The sequence below is a fragment of the Mycetomoellerius zeteki genome, unplaced genomic scaffold (genome assembly GCF_001594055.1).
Source record: "Mycetomoellerius zeteki isolate Tzet28-1 unplaced genomic scaffold, Tzet1.0 scaffold211, whole genome shotgun sequence".
NCBI classification, from domain to species: Eukaryota; Metazoa; Arthropoda; class Insecta; order Hymenoptera; family Formicidae; genus Mycetomoellerius; species Mycetomoellerius zeteki.
In genome coordinates, this window is record NW_017257076.1 from 321,827 (window position 1) to 331,220 (window position 9,394).

Consider the following 9,394-nt stretch of genomic DNA (forward strand, 5'->3'; position numbering starts at 1 on the left):
CCGTCCCCTCGTCGCGTTGCGAATGTGAGTGAGGATAAACGGCTCGCCGAATTGTGCTTCTCGATGAACCTCCTCGAGCTTGCGATACCTTTCGTTGAGAGGAATGGCGCTTGAAGTAAGTGGAGTCTTAAGTCAATGTTAAGAGTAGACAGGTTTTTTCCACCTAGTGTTTGTCTTAATCACCATGTTACTGAAAATATGGTACACTTGGTTACTTAACGCAATCGATCTGCGATCTGTAATCGTCCACAGGAAGGACGATTTTGTTGAAATAAGTTAAAAATTTAACTAGATACACACACAAATCTGAAAATAATTTTTTATCAAACGTCCAAACTGGTTGCTAGAGTGTCAAAACTTTTTATCGCTCATCATGCTTGAGATTCCTACATATTAATTATTTTAATGATACAATAAAATTATTTTCAGCTCTATATCTAGCTGAATTTTTAAATACTTAAAAAAATCGTTCTTTTCATGTCGAAATATAATTACATCGTGGAACAGCTTAATCAAATATATTAAATTAATGATTTTAATAACAAGCTTTTTAGCTTAAATTTATATAAAATTATAAAATGTTAAAGAGAGTACGTATAGGTGTAACAATGAGTTTATGTAAATTCATGGCAGTTGGCATATCAGAAAGTTTATTTCGTTCGTAAGAACGGCGCAAATTTGGGAAAATAATTCGCAGAATCCGAACATCGATCGGCGGCACAGCCGCTCTCACCCGTCAAAGAAACTAATTTCTCCGTGCGGTTCAGATTTCCATTATCGTGCACGAGAGCGTTTTCATTTCCTTACAGAAGCGTCTGCCGTGTAAACAGCGCATAATGGAATATATTGGAGTCGAGAATATAGTTTGGAAGTGTATTGTGGAGGAGGGACTAAAACGCTCACCAATAATCGAAGTAAAGGATAAAATAACAAAATCTTCTGCATACAAATATCTAGCAATAATACTTATGTCAGTAATTATAGTATAATTGTTTATAAAATTATTACCAATTTTAAAGAAATCCTAATCAATATTTAATATATATATAATTATATAATTCACATTAAGTATATGTATAATTCACATTTGAATTATTTAAAAAGCAAATTAAGATCTAGCTTCGACCGGCATTAGGCCTTTATTTTATATTTTAGTGAGTTCACGCATCGGTTCTATGAGATTTAAATTTCAATACTTATATCATTTTGTATAAAATTTTGCAAAGAATATATAGCAGTTAGTTCAAATCTTCTTATATCGCTGTCAACTGCTATGAAAGCGTTAACAATATGTCAAAGGATTTATATTCTACTATAATAAGCCTGTCCAATTTGAGCCAAAACACAAAGCCATGACGCAAAAAAATGTAAGATTTCAGGGACTGTAAAGTGTTGATAAGCGTGATTGCTCAGACGTATATCGATACTTTACAGTCCCCGAAATCTTATCCATATTGATTTTTTTGCGTCGATGGTTTTGCATTTTGGCTCCGGAGCTGAAATTGGACAGGCCTGTTAACTATAATTTGCAGTGTAATATTTTATTATGCAATTAAGTAATACTTCGTAATTAATTTAATATTGTAACTACCGTTAAAGCGTTAACAATATTGAATAATTTCATTCATGCGACTTTGTAAATACGTCACGTCACAAATAGGGCACAATGGCAACGCCGTGAGCTAAATAATGGAAGCCTTACGCGCGCGTGATAGTAACCGTTCTCCAACTTCGACTCCTAATCGCTCGCAGACTTCGCGGGGCCATCGGATTCGGTTAGAACTTCGCAGCGAGCTGCTGTTCCGCGAAGTTCACGTCCGACCGGTAACCGCACCGTTAAGCCGCCCCGATCTCCGCCGAGATTTCCGTCGTGCAGATTTAAAAGGTCGTTACGTCTCCGCCGTGGTCGCTGATCGTATTTCTTTTTTGATCCGTTTGGCAATAAGCCGTCCGCGGGATTAAAAGATTACGACGTCCAATATCGGCGTAGAGGATTGGTCGGGTTCCGAATAAGCACGGGCATAGACGTTGCACGAGATTCCTGCGGGAATTCCGGCAATCCTTTACGTGACTACCTTCCGACCTCGTCCCTTGCTACGTGAGTACCAAGGGGAAGCAATGTTTTCGCATTAGGGATAAACTGCCTCACGTCCCGACGGTCGGTCGGCGAGCGAGTGTCGCCAAGCCGCTGCAATTTATACGCTCCTGGCGCCAATTAACTGGACTTCCGCGTAATAAAATTAGTCTCGTGCGATTTGACCCTGTCGTCGCGACGTGGTTAACTCCATGGAAGAGCACCGGAATATTGCGTTGGCGATCCCCGTGCGTTGCTGAACGAATTTTATAAAGTGGACAAAATAAGAATCTGTGGAAATAAAATATCTTACTTTTTGTCAGAGGATAGATATTGGCGAAATTAAATCATTATTCGATGATTTTCTTGTTCAAACATATTTACAGTAGTGTAACGCAGAAGCGTTATGAAGTGCAGGATAACAGAATGGGATGAGGATTGAAAAACCTCATTAAAACTTGTATTAAAAATTGTTCATTTATTTCAACTTATTCTAAAGATTTTCTTGATCACTAACAAATAGTCATTATATTATTCCGAGCCATTATATTAGAGGCATGTATTTGAAATACTTTTATTTAAAATACATTTGCAATACAAGGGTATTTTGTACTTTGTATTTCAGCAGAGTACATGAAAGTATTTTGTATTTAAATCGAAAGATTGAAAGTTTTTTATTTTATAATTCAAATAATAAGATTGATTGTTAACCTTAATATTTGAAATACAAAATACAAGACACAATTGTTTTACAAATACTATATTTTCTAATAAAAGTACTCGTATTTTAAATACATGCCCAGCCCCGATTATACTTTACTTGAGATATAAATTATTATTTCACATATGCATGATACACATTCATTTACTGTTCTTATTGTGTTATCATTACTGTAACTTTTCCTTTGACGTTTTCATGAATCATATTTCTCATTGTCTTTAATGCAAGTCAGAGAACGAGTGTAGAAAAGATACATGTACGTATAAAATCCACTACGTAAAATATTCCGTTAAAATTAAGAAATAAAGAATAACGCCATGAACACACTAGGGGAAAAATGGATAGGTAGCGAAAGTAAAGGAGTATGGAAGCAGACGGCACGTTATAGAGGCAAGAGATTCCATATTTCATAGAGATAACGAAGACAAGTGATGCCTGGGAATATGAAGCTCAAGAAAATGAATAAGGGACTGGCGCGGTGATATGTAGCGCGACAAAAGTGTCAAAATTATAATCGTACATAACGCATTTAATGTTATCATAAATTGTGCATTATGGCGGAATAGAAAAAACAAAGAAATAAGAGAAATAGAAATAAAAAGTAAAAATATCAATTTTAAAAGATTAGATTAAACTAATACGCTAGAAATATGTTGAATAAATACATGCTTTTAAATTACGTGAGAGCGCGTTAATTAAATACAGCTGTATTTATTTCTAGCAGCATCCAAGCAAATAATTTATTTTAGTAGTTACAAAAAGCACGTATCATTAACGACGAAGAAGAATAAAGGAAGGGGAGAACTGGCCCTAGGCACTAGCTGTGAGTTTATAAGGGAAAATGGATGCACGTGGACAGACAGCCCGCAGACGGGCAACGCTCGTGTACACATGCTAAGTGCATCGCGCCCTAGAGCGAGTATATTGCGTTAACACCGAGGGTGCAAACAGCCCTTGCTTCGCTTACACCCTTTGTACGACGTTCTTGTTCTCTTCGCGACTATACAGTCGGGCTAATTATTATTAAAGCGTTAAAACCGCTCGTTAAGTCGTCATTTACGTCGCGGTAGCATAGTTTCGAAGATTAATACAGAAATCATCTTTTGACAAAATTAAGCAAATTGCAAAGGACATGGAATTTTGCTAAAATAACTTCTATGTATAAATGATATTATTAAAGAGATGCTTCATAATGCAGTCTTTAAATTCCAAAATAGTTTTCGCAAAGAAATTTTAGGTATATAATAATATCATTCACATAATTATTTTACGATTAGAATTTTCAATCATAAAAGGAGAGCAAGTTGAGATGAAATGATCGAACTATATATACATCATGGAGTGAAAAGAAAGGAAAGCACAAAGAATCTTACTTCAAATTCTTTAATTATTTAATTCTTTAATCTACAGTCCTTCCGCAAATTTTTATTCATTCCCGCGTTTTACCGTTTCTTTGAATTTAAGAAAATACTCGTTTATTCGCAATAGGAGTATAAATCAATTATATATATACATGTCTTTTATATATGTCTGTTATCTTTAATTAATTTCATGTACTGGCAATGTCATTGCACCTCCCGGTACGTAAATGTTAACGGTTTCCGCGAAGGAGGTTTCTTCGCTCCGTTCTCCCTTGTTGTTAATTCATTTGCCTACGAAGCAACTAGTCTAGGGAGGGGCAGTCAAAGGCGGCTGGAATGAAGGTGATTAATTCATCGTGTCGTCGGAAGTGGCATTAAGACGCCTTCATATAAACGTTGTCCAAAAGGAAGTGGCACCGCCTCGCTTCACCTCTCGGGCAACCAGTCTATCTACGTATAAAAGCATTAACGGCTATATACGTATATATGCGATTGAGATATTATGGAGAGACTAAGCGTCCTTTGCGTGCCTCTAAAGAGCGACCTGCGAGTAGATGCCGAGAGGGATGTTAAGGGGTTTCCGTTCGCATGCACGCGATGCTCGACGTTGCCTGCGACTTATAGCTGCTTTTCGTATTCTTTCTATCAAAATTTTTAATTCCGTCCATATTTAACTTTTTTTTATTTCTAATTATTTAATTATAACTGTTTAGAATCAATAAGTGAATATTATGAATAAAATAAATCGATGGACGTCTCACTTCTCTCAAAAATTTTTCGACTTTTTCATTTTGTGATCGATCGAAGCTATGTTAGATTTTTTATTTTATTCGTTTGATGAAACAAAAAATGTGAGTCGCGTCTTGACATATTCCTGAAAGCAATTTGAAGATTCGTCTATGCGTTACCTATTGAGAAATTCTCGACATACCGCGAATCTCCTATGCTATTTCTGTCAAAGGCTCCGATTTAATTTCTTGTGGTTAAAGGCCATCGGTCAAAGAAAAGGGAACCGAATCAAAGCGTAAACTCGAAACTTTCGTCCATCGCAGTTCAAGTGCGAGGGTTTTCAACAGCGATACGGAGGGTGGACACGCAAAAAGACCAATGGCATTTCGTTATTGCACGCTGAAAGTAAGAAGGAAACCATAGAAGGAATCTCGTAAGGCATCGCTAACTTGTTATACGCTATGTTTTTTTCTCGAATGTTTCTCGACCTGTTTGTAGATATATTTTTGGAAACATTATTTAAATCTAATTCACATTTGCTCGCCATGATTTTTATAATTTATCTGATAAATAAAAATCTCGGTATTGATAAATATCGAGATTTTTATTTATCATAAGAGATTATAATAAGATAAATAAAAATCTCGATATTGTATAAATTATTGTATCTCGAATACCCGATGGGATATAAAATTTTATATTTTGCCGAGTATCCAAAATAATTTAATTAAAGAAGAAATTAACAAAATTTATTTTATTATAATAATATCGAGTTTTTTCTTTCAGATAAATTATAAAAAACATGAGTTAGCTTATTAAAATATTACATTTATAATTGCGATCTTATAAAATTTTATGATTTGATCAGATTTCATATGGATGAAAATTGTCATCATTGTCATGATCTGAAATGAATGAGATTTTAATTTATAATTTAGAACTGCATGATTAACGAAAAATACTGCTGCTCTACTGTATTTAAATTTAAAATGAAAGCAGATGCATTTATATATGGGAAACGACTCAAAAATGCGCTGTTTTAATCGACCGTTCGATACGATACGAGAGAAAATCGTACGAGTTCAATCGTGTAAAAGATCGATCGAAAAATTCCCATAAAAATTACACGATCGTTGCTTCGAGTGCTTAGCGACACGTGACTAATTTCGTGGCTTATGCACCAATGGATATCGGTTGGAGCCGTGTACTTTTAGTTATGCGGAAATGTATGCGACGTAACTACGTTTCAGTATATTTACTTAACGTGTTTTCTCCCAATTTAAAAATAATATTCGATACGTGCGTGCAGTAAATCCGCTATTATGATAATTGAAGTAACGTTGTTGCCCTCTAAAATCGGACGAATTTTCGATATGATCAAAGAACGAACGCTTTTAACAACAATAAATTGCTTGAACACAGATTAAAATCGAAAGTAGCTTATTTTAATTAAATTTATTTAAAATGAATAAAAAATTCAATTGATTTTATCTTTTTATTAAATGTAGAATTTTATATAGTTGCTAAAATTGTTATTTCAGCTTGCTTATATTCATCATTATATCGCATGAGTAATGGAAGTGTTTAATACTCTCTCTCTCTCTCTCTCTCTCTCTCTCTCTCTCTCTCTCGCTCTATACATTATATATAACTTTCAAACAAAACGTAGCAGCGCGTGTCAAGGATCGATAAGAAATATCATGTCTAAACTTATTAGAGCTCACGACATACGCTCGACTGATCCACGATATTGAAACCTATCTCGAAAATTCTGGCGCCACGATTAATCACCGAAGCCGCGATCGGCGGCGTTGACCCTTTTCTGTACGCTTCATGCCGCGTTTATCATCGTACTTTTCGCATGGCCGCACATTTTTCATCGCTCACGCGCATCCAGCCGAATCAACCAGCGGGCTCACTCACTGGAATAACACAAGGACGCGAATAATACGAGCCCAGAATAATTCCGGGGATAAATCAGCCTGCCTTCGTCCTTTAATATTCTCCCCGGTACTGTCCGATAATACAAAATCGCGGCATAATTTCGGTATAAATCGAGGGCGGGGGAGACCACGCGGATGGGCGGAAAACACTCTCGTCCCTTTAAAAGCCACGGGCGTTTCCTTCCTGGTGTCGGACGATAGGATTCCCCCGTGTTATACGACTTCCTTTTCATCGACAGCAACAATGGTGGTGGTGCACGTCGTCTCTCGTCGTCTCTTCAGAATCGAAGTTTGCTCTTTGTACACAGAAACACACGCGTACGCTCAGCTCACATGTGCACTCTTGTACACTCCCTTGCACGAGACACACGGAAAATACGGAAGAAGGTTGATGGATCGCAATTCACGCGATCTCTCGCGCTCATGGGCGTCGCAGAGAAGCACGATGGGATGCACTGCATCCCCTTCACTGTTTCAGACTGGAGGATCAAGTCAGCGTGAAAAATTTAACGGAGAAACTTGTAACCTATAGCCTTAGGAATGCAAACTACCTGATAAACTCATTAGGAAAGCACACCGAAGGGGTTGATGGTGAACCCCGCGAAGTCATTTTAATGAGTAAAGTACGGAAATTCATTGGGAAATAAAACATGTATGTCGAAAGTTAATATTGCTTATAGTATCTTACAATGTCTCTTTAATTGATAAATATAAGTAGAAAAGTTTCTAAGTTTCTTCTAAGAAAAGTTTTCTCATACGCCACTCTCGCTGAAACCATGTCGGCGCCCATGATTCTGTTCTTTCTGGATTCGAGAAGGGCGCACGACGAGAGAAGCAGACGCCTCTTGAGCAAACATTTTTACACTATTACGGGAATCCGAGACTAGATATTAAGCAAACGCTTACAGCTGCAGGAAATCACTCGACTCTCACCCTACGCTATTCTGTCATTCTTTCTCTCTCTTTCGAACGCTATTGAACGAGGATGATCAACGTCTGCGATTTATTCCGCGAATTTTCATCGAAAAACATGTAATACAGACGCCAGTATAAGTGACAATGCTAAATTCGATCGATATGACGCGGAATAAAATTCTCTTTTAAAAAATTGTATTGTATTTTCATACTGAAAAAAAAATGCTAAATTTTAATATTTGTTTGAATAATACTAACCAAATATTTACTGTAATTAATATTTACTGTAATTAAATGTAAATATATATATTTGGTAAGAACTATTGATTCAAGTATCATTTTTTTTGTTGAATATATATTTATTTATTGCAAATAAATGTTTCGTTAGTACTTTTTAAATAAATATTAATTAAAATTTATTATTTTTTTTTCAGTGCTGGACAAAGAATATATTTACTATTTTTTTGTTACTATTTTGTGAAATGTAGTAATGTTACAAAAGAAATATATTATTTCTCCTGTAATTAAATTAATTGATTACTACATGAGGAAGAAAAAGAAGAAAAAGAAATTTTATTACTTCAGCTTTATTGATTGCTACACGACTATTTTTATGATTTGTTTGAATTGACGTTATTGATACTTTCTGTTTTAATTCTACTCTTGCCTCGCCATAACTCTTGTCTCGCGTCATAAAATACATTTGCAGCACACCACAAATTAATCTAGATTTGTTTAGCGATATCGACCGTTTCTCTCTACCGGACGAGAGTTCGAAGAGCAATTCTGAGAGACGTGAACGCGTTTAGCCCGGACGCAGTTGATTTATCGTGGGAGAAAAGGGCGGCGCGGCAGTGAAAGAAAAGGGTAGCTTTTCGACGAGAGAACGAGGCACTTCTGTCAATTACTATCCGTCGCGTAGGTAGAACGGTGAAAACACGTTTTATTCCCTGGCAGGTCGTACGCGACGGATAGATGTCATCGCCACCCTCGAGAAGCGATTACGAGGCAAACGGCGTCCCGTCTCGGCAGCGTCCTCACCACCCTCGACAGCGCGTCCTCGATTCAACCGCATCGTCATTAAGTTACCGTCAATTAGAACAAATGCCAGGGCGAGAGCGTTCAGTATGAAAAAGCTCGCGTGCCTGTTGAAGAAAATCGGAAATGCCATTCGTCATTTGTCTACCCTTCCAAGAGAGCTTTAATTGCCCCCGCATTTACGACAGAAAGTTTGTTGAATAGATTCTTTAAAAAAAAGTTGTTACATGCACTGCAATTGATTCTATACAAAAAGTATCAAATTAATTACGTAAAAATAAATTCGCATTGATTGTTTACATTCGTTGGTACGTAAAAAAATTATTTAGCACAAATATCTAACTATAATTAAATTACAGTAATAGAATTTGTTAAAGATAACTCGAAGCTATAATTCTCTCACGATCTCTTTCTATCGCGGCATCAACGACTGTGAATAATTACTCGCGTGATACCTTTACAATCCTTGAATCAAAATAAATCGTCCACCGTAAATTGAGCCACTTTCTGTAATTAAAGGGAAAGGCCCGACTGTGTGTGAAATCTAAAAGATCTAAAAGTTATTTGACAGCCTTGATACAAACGGGAGGAGGGATATACGCGGTATCTTATG